The following is an 8,455-nucleotide window of genomic DNA, read 5'->3' as shown; positions in this document are numbered from 1 at the left end:
TCCAAACTCGAAGGTGGAGGACACATGAACAAAAACACAATTCATGGGGCTCCGAAAAAGGGGTTGAGAATGCAGAATTGCACTAATCAATCACTACGCATAGCTCCAAACTCGAAGGTGGAGGACACATGAACGAAAACACAATTCATGGGGCTCCGAAAAAGGTTAAGAATGGAGAATTGCACTAAGCAATCACCACGCATAGCTCCAAACTCAAAGGTGGAGGACACATGAACGACAACGCAATTCATGGGGCTCCGAAAAGATTGAGAATGGAGAATTTCACTAAGCAATCACTGCGCATAGCTCCAAACTCGAAGGTGGAGGACACATGAATGAAAACGAAATTCATGGGGCTCCGAAAAAGGGGTTGAGAATGGAGAATTGCACTAAGCAATCACTACGCATAGCTCCAAACTCGAAGGTGGAGGACACATGAATGAAAACGCAATTCTTGGGGCTCTGAAAAGATTGAGAATGGAGAATTGCACTAAGCAATCACTACGCATAGCTCCAAACTCGAAGGTGGAGGACATATGAATGAAAACGCATTTCATGGGGCTCCGAAAAGATGGAGAATGGAGAATTGCACTAAGCAATCATTACGCATAGCTCCAAACTCGAAGGTGGAGGACACATGAACGATAACGCAATTCATGGGGCTCCGAAAAGATTGAGAATGGAGAATGGCACTAAGCAATCACTACGCATAGCTCCAAACTCGAAGGTGGAGGACACATGAACGAAAACGCAATTCATGGGGCTCCGAAAAAGGGGTTGAGAATGGAGAATTGCACCAAGCAATCACTACGCATAGCTCCAAACTCGAAGGTGGAGGACACATGAACGAAAACGCAATTATTGGGGCTCCGAAAAAGGTTGAGAATGGAGAATTTCACTAAGCAATCACTACGCATAGCTCCAAACTCGAAGGTGGAGGACACATGAACGAAAACACAATTCATGGGGCTCCAGAAAAGGGGTTGAGAATGGAGAATTACACTAAGCAATCACCACGCATAGCTCCAAACTCGAAGGTGGAGGACACATGAACGAAAACACAATTCATGGGGCTCCGAAAAGATTGAGAATGGAGAATTGGACTAAGCAATCACTACGCATAGCTCCAAACTCGAAGGTGGAGGACACATGAACGAAAACGCAATTCATGGGGCTCCGAAAAGATTGAGAATGGAGAATTTCACTAAGCAATCACTACGCATAGCTCCAAACTCGAAGGTGGAGGACACATGAATGAAAACGCATTTCATGGGGCTCCGAAAAGATGGAGAATGGAGAATTGCACTAAGCAATCATTACGCATAGCTCCAAACTCGAAGGTGGAGGACACATGAACGATAACGCAATTCATGGGGCTCCGAAAAGATTGAGAATGGAGAATGGCACTAAGCAATCACTACGCATAGCTCCAAACTCGAAGGTGGAGGACACATGAACGAAAACGCAATTCATGGGGCTCCGAAAAAGGGGTTGAGAATGGAGAATTGCACGAAGCAATCACTACGCATAGCTCCAAACTCGAAGGTGGAGGACACATGAACGAAAACGCAATTCTTGGGGCTCCGAAAAAGGTTGAGAATGGAGAATTTCACTAAGCAATCACTAAGCATAGCTCCAAACTCGAAGGTGGAGGACACATGAACGAAAACACAATTCATGGGGCTCCGAAAAAGGGGTTGAGAATGGAGAATTACACTAAGCAATCACCACGCATAGGTCCAAACTCGAAGGTGGAGGACACATGAATGAAAACGCAATTCATGGGGCTCCGAAAAGATGGAGAATGGAGAATTGCACTAAGCAATCACTACGCATAGCCCCAAACTCGAAGGTTGAGGAAATGAATGAAAACGCAATTCATGGGGCTCCGAAAAGATTGAGAATGGAGAATTTCACTAAGCAATCACTACGCATAGCTCCAAACTCGAAGGTGGAGGACACATGAATGAAAACGCAATTCATGGGGCTCCGAAAAGATGGAGAATGGAGAATTGCACTAAGCACTCACTACGCATAGCTCCAAACTCGAAGGTGGAGGACACATGAACGATAACGCAATTCATGGGGCTCCGAAAAGATAGAGAATGGAGAATTGCACTAAGCAATCACTACGCATAGCTCCAAACTCGAAGGTGGAGGACACATGAATGAAAATGCAATTCATGGGGCTCCGAAAAGATTCAGAATGGAGAATTGCACTAAGCAATCACTACGCATAGCTCCAAACTCGAAGGTGGAGGACACATGAACGAAAATGCAATTCATGGGGCTCCGAAAAGATTGAGAATGGAGAATTTCACTAAGCAATCACTACGCATAGCTCCAAACTCGAAGGTGGAGGACACATGAATGAAAACGCAATTCATGGGGCTCCGAAAAAATTGAGAATGGAGAATGGCACTAAGCAATCACTACGCATAGATCCAAACTCGAAGGTGGAGGACACATGAACGAAAACGCAATTCATGGGGCTCCAAAAAGATTGAGAATGTAGAATTGCACTAAGCAATCACTACGCATAGCTCCAAACTCGAAGGTGGAGGACACATGAACGAAAACGCAATTCATGGGGCTCCGAAAAGATTGAGAATGGAGAATTTCACTAAGCAATCACTACGCATAGCTCCAAACTCGAAGGTGGAGGACATATGAAGGAAAACGCAATTCATGGGGCTCCGAAAAGATGGAGAATGGAGAATAACAGTAGGCAATCACTACGCATAGCTCCAAACTCGAAGGTGGAGGACACATGAACGAAAACGCAATTCATGGGGCTCCAAAAAGATTGAGAATGTAGAATTGCACTAAGCAATCACTACGCATAGCTCCAAACTCGAAGGTGGAGGACACATGAACGAAAACGCAATTCATGGGGCTCCGAAAAGATTGAGAATGGAGAATTTCACTAAGCAATCACTACGCATAGCTCCAAACTCGAAGGTGGAGGACACATGAATGAAAACACAATTCATGGGGCTCCGAAAAGATGGAGAATGGAGAATTGCACTAAGCACTCACTACGCATAGCTCCAAACTCGAAGGTGGAGGACACATGAACGATAACGCAATTCATGGGGCTCCGAAAAGATAGAGAATGGAGAATTGCACTAAGCAATCACTACGCATAGCTCCAAACTCGAAGGTGGAGGACACATGAATGAAAATGCAATTCATGGGGCTCCGAAAAGATTCAGAATGGAGAATTGCACTAAGCAATCACTACGCATAGCTCCAAACTCGAAGGTGGAGGACACATGAACGAAAATGCAATTCATGGGGCTCCGAAAAGATTGAGAATGGAGAATTGCACTAAGCAATCACTACGCATAGCTCCAAACTCGAAGGTGGAGGACACATGAATGAAAACGCAATTCATGGGGCTCCGAAAAGATTGAGAATGGAGAATGGCACTAAGCAATCACTACGCATAGATCCAAACTCGAAGGTGGAGGACACATGAACGAAAACGCAATTCATGGGGCTCCAAAAAGATTGAGAATGTAGAATTGCACTAAGCAATCACTACGCATAGCTCCAAACTCGAAGGTGGAGGACACATGAACGAAAACGCAATTCATGGGGCTCCGAAAAGATTGAGAATGGAGAATTTCACTAAGCAATCACTACGCATAGCTCCAAACTCGAAGGTGGAGGACACATGAAGGAAAACGCAATTCATGGGGCTCCGAAAAGATGGAGAATGGAGAATAACAGTAGGCAATCACTACGCATAGCTCCAAACTCGAAGGTGGAGGACACATGAACGATAACGCAATTCATGGGGCTCCGAAAAGATTGAGAATGGAGAATTGCACTAAGCAATCACTACGCATAGCTCCAAACTCGAAGGTGGAGGACACATGAACGAAAACGCAATTCATGGGGCTCCGAAAAGATTGAAAATGGAGAATTGCACTAAGCAATCACTACGCATAGCTCCAAACTCGAAGGTGGAGGACACATGAACGAAAACGCAATTGATGGGGCTCCGAAAAGATTGAGAATGGAGAATTTCACTAAGCAATCACTACGCATAGCTCCAAACTCGAAGGTGGAGGGCACATGAATGAAAACGCATTTCATGGGGCTCCGAAAAGATGGAGAATGGAGAATTGCACTAAGCAATCATTACGCATAGCTCCAAACTCGAAGGTGGAGGACACATGAACGATAACGCAATTCATGGGGCTCCGAAAAGATTGAGAATGGAGAATGGCACTAAGCAATCACTACGCATAGCTCCAAACTCGAAGGTGGAGGACACATGAACGAAAATGCAATTCATGGGGCTCCGAAAAAGGGGTTGAGAATGGAGAATTGCACTAAGCAATCGCTACGCATAGCTCCAAACTCGAAGGTGGAGGACACATGAACGAAAACGCAATTAATGGGGCTCCGAAAAGATTGAGAATGGAGAATTGCACTAAGCAATCACTACGCATAGCTCCAAACTCGAAGGTGGAGGACACATGAATGAAAACGCAATTCATTGGGCTCCGAAAAGATGGAGAAAGGAGAATTTCACTAAGCAATCACTACGCATAGCTCCAAACTCGAAGGTGGAGGACACATGAACGAAAACGCAATTCATGGGGCTCCGAAAAGATTGAGAATGGAGAATTGCACTAAGCAATTACTACGCGTAGCTCCAAACTCAAAGGTGGAGGACACATGAACGATAACGCAATTCATGGGGCTCCGAAAAGATTGAGAATGGAGAATTGCACTAAGCAATCACTACGCATAGCTCCAAACTCGAAGGTGGAGGACACATGAATGAAAATGCAATTCATGAGGCTCCGAAAAGATTGAGAATGGAGAATTGCACTAAGCAATCACTACGCGTAGCTCCAAACTCGAAGGTGAAGGACACATGAACGAAAACGCAATTCATGGGGCTCCGAAAAGATTGAGAATGGAGAATTGCACTAAGCAATCACTACGCATAGCTCCAAACTCGAAGGTGGAGGAGACATGAATGAAAATGCAATTCATGGTGCTCCGAAAAGATTGAGAATGTAGAATTGCACTAAGCAATCACTACACATAGCTCCAATTTCGGAGGTGGAGGACACATGAACGAAAACGCAATTCATGGGGCTCCGAAAAGATTGAGAAGGGAGAATTTCACTAAGCAATCACTACGCATAGCTCCAAACTCGAAGTTGGAGGACACATGAATGAAAACGCAATTCATGGGGCTTCGAAAAGATTGAGAATGGAGAATTGCACTAAGCAATCACTACGCATAGCTCCAAACTCGAAGGTGAAGGACACATGAACGAAAACGCAATTCTTGGGGCTCCGAAAAAGGTTGAGAATGGAGAATTTCACTAAGCAATCACTACGCATAGCTCCAAACTCGAAGGTGGAGGACACATGAACGAAAACACAATTCATGGGGCTCCGAAAAAGGGGTTGAGAATGGAGAATTACACTAAGCAATCGCTACGCATAGCTCCAAACTCGAAGGTGGAGGACACATGAACGAAAACGCAATTAATGGGGCTCCGAAAAGATTGAGAATGGAGAATTGCACTAAGCAATCACTACGCATAGCTCCAAACTCGAAGGTGGAGGACACATGAATGAAAACGCAATTCATTGGGCTCCGAAAAGATGGAGAATGGAGAATTGCACTGAGCAATCACTACGCATACCTCCAAACTCGAAGGTGGAGGACACCTGAACGAAAACGCAATTCATGGGGCTCCGAAAAGATTGAGAATGGAGAATTGCACTAAGCAATTACTACGCGTAGCTCCAAACTCAAAGGTGGAGGACACATGAACGATAACGCAATTCATGGGGCTCCGAAAAGATTGAGAATGGAGAATTGCACTAAGCAATCACTACGCATAGCTCCAAACTCGAAGGTGGAGGACACATGAATGAAAATGCAATTCATGGGGCTCCAAAAAGATTGAGAATGGAGAATTGCACTAAGCAATCACTACGCGTAGCTCCAAACTCGAAGGTGAAGGACACATGAACGAAAACGCAATTCATGGGGCTCCGAAAAGAATGAGAATGGAGAATTGCACTAAGCAATCACTACGCATAGCTCCAAACTCGAAGGTGGAGGACACATGAATGAAAACGCAATTCATTGGGCTCCGAAAAGATGGAGAAAGGAGAATTTCACTAAGCAATCACTACGCATAGCTCCAAACTCGAAGGTGGAGGACACATGAACGAAAACGCAATTCATGGGGCTCCGAAAAGATTGAGAATGGAGAATTGCACTAAGCAATTACTACGCGTAGCTCCAAACTCAAAGGTGGAGGACACATGAACGATAACGCAATTCATGGGGCTCCGAAAAGATTGAGAATGGAGAATTGCACTAAGCAATCACTACGCATAGCTCCAAACTCGAAGGTGGAGGACACATGAATGAAAATGCAATTCATGTGGCTTCGAAAAGATTGAGAATGGAGAATTGCACTAAGCAATTACTACGCGTAGCTCCAAACTCGAAGGTGGAGGACACATGCACGATAACGCTATTCATGGGGCTCCGAAAAGATTGAGAATGGAGAATTGCACTAAGCAATCACTACGCATAGCTCCAAACTCGAAGGTGGAGGACACATGAACGAAAACGCAATTCATGGGGCTCCGAAAAAGGTTGAGAATGGAGAATTGCACCAAGCAATCACTACGCATAGCTCCAAACTCGAAGGTGGAGGACACATGAACGAAAACGCAATTGTTGGGGCTCCGAAAAAGGTTGAGAATGGGGAATTTCACTAAGCAATCACTACGCATAGCTCCAAACTCGAAGGTGGAGGACACATGAACGAAAACACAATTCATGGGGCTCCGAAAAAGGGGTTGAGAATGGAGAATTACACTAAGCAATCGCTACGCATAGCTCCAAACTCGAAGGTGGAGGACACATGAACGAAAACGCAATTCTTGGGGCTCCGAAAAAGGTTGAGAATGGAGAATTTCACTAAGCAATCACTACGCATAGCTCCAAACTCGAAGGTGGAGGACACATGAACGAAAACACAATTCATGGGGCTCCGAAAAAGGGGTTGAGAATGGAGAATTGCAGTAAGCAATCACTACGCATAGCTCCAAACTCGAAGGTGGAGGACACATGAACGAAAAAGCAATTCATGGGGCTGCGAAAAGATTGAGAATGGAGAATTGCACTAAGCAATCACTACGCATAGCTCCAAACTCGAAGGTGGAGGACACAGGAACGAAAACACAATTCATGGGGCTCCGAAAAGATTGAGAATGGAGAATTGCACTAAGCAATCACTACGCATAGCTCCAAACTCGAAGGTGGAGGACACATGAACGAAAACGCAATTCATGGGGCTCCGAAAAAGGTTAAGAATGGAGAATTGCACTAAGCAATCACTACGCATAGCTCCAAACTCAAAGGTGGAGGACACATGAATGAAAACGCAATTCATGGGGCTTCGAAAAAGGTTGAGAATGGAGAATTTCACTAAGCAATCACTGCGCATAGCTCCAAACTCGAAGGTGGAGGACACATGAACGAAAACACAATTCATGGGGCTCCGAAAAAGGTTAAGAATGGAGAATTGCACTAAGCAATCACTAAGCATAGCTCCAAACTCAAAGGTGGAGGACACATGAACGAAAACGCAATTCATGGGGCTTCGAAAAAGGTTGAGAATGGAGAATTTCACTAAGCAATCACTGCGCATAGCTCCAAACTCGAAGGTGGAGGACACATGAACGAAAACACAATTCATGGGGCTCCGAAAAAGGGGTTGAGAATGGAGAATTGCACTAAGCAATCACTACGCATAACTCCAAACTCGAAGGTGGAGGACACATGAATGAAAACGCAATTTATGGGGCTCCAAAAAGATTGAGAATGGAGAATTGCACTAAGCAATCACTACTCATAGCTCCAAACTCGAAGGTGGAGGACACATGAATGAAAACGCAATTCATGGGGCTCCGAAAAGATGGAGAATGGAGAATTGCACTAAGCAATCACTACGCATAGCTCCAAACTCGAAGGTGGAGGACACATGAACGAAAACGCAATTCATGGGGCTCCGAAAATATTGAGAATGGAGAATTGCACTAAGCAATTACTAAGCGTAGCTTCAAACTCAAAGGTGGAGGACACATGAACGATAACGCAATTCATGGGGATCCGAAAAGATTGAGAATGGAGAATTGCACTAAGCAATCACTACGCATAGCTCCAAACTCGAAGGTGGAGGACACATGAATGAAAATGCAATTCATGGGGCTCCGAAAAGATTCAGAATGGAGAATTGCACTAAGCAATTACTACGCATAGCTCCAAACTCGAAGGTGGAGGACACATGAACAAAAACACAATTCATGGGGCTCCGAAAAAGGTTGAGAATGGAGAATTTCACTAAGCAATCACTACGCATAACTCCAAACTCGAAGGTGGAGGACACATGAA

This window comes from Glycine soja, chromosome 15 (assembly GCF_004193775.1).
Source record: "Glycine soja cultivar W05 chromosome 15, ASM419377v2, whole genome shotgun sequence".
Taxonomy (NCBI): Eukaryota; Viridiplantae; Streptophyta; class Magnoliopsida; order Fabales; family Fabaceae; genus Glycine; species Glycine soja.
This window is presented reverse-complemented; position numbering follows the sequence as displayed.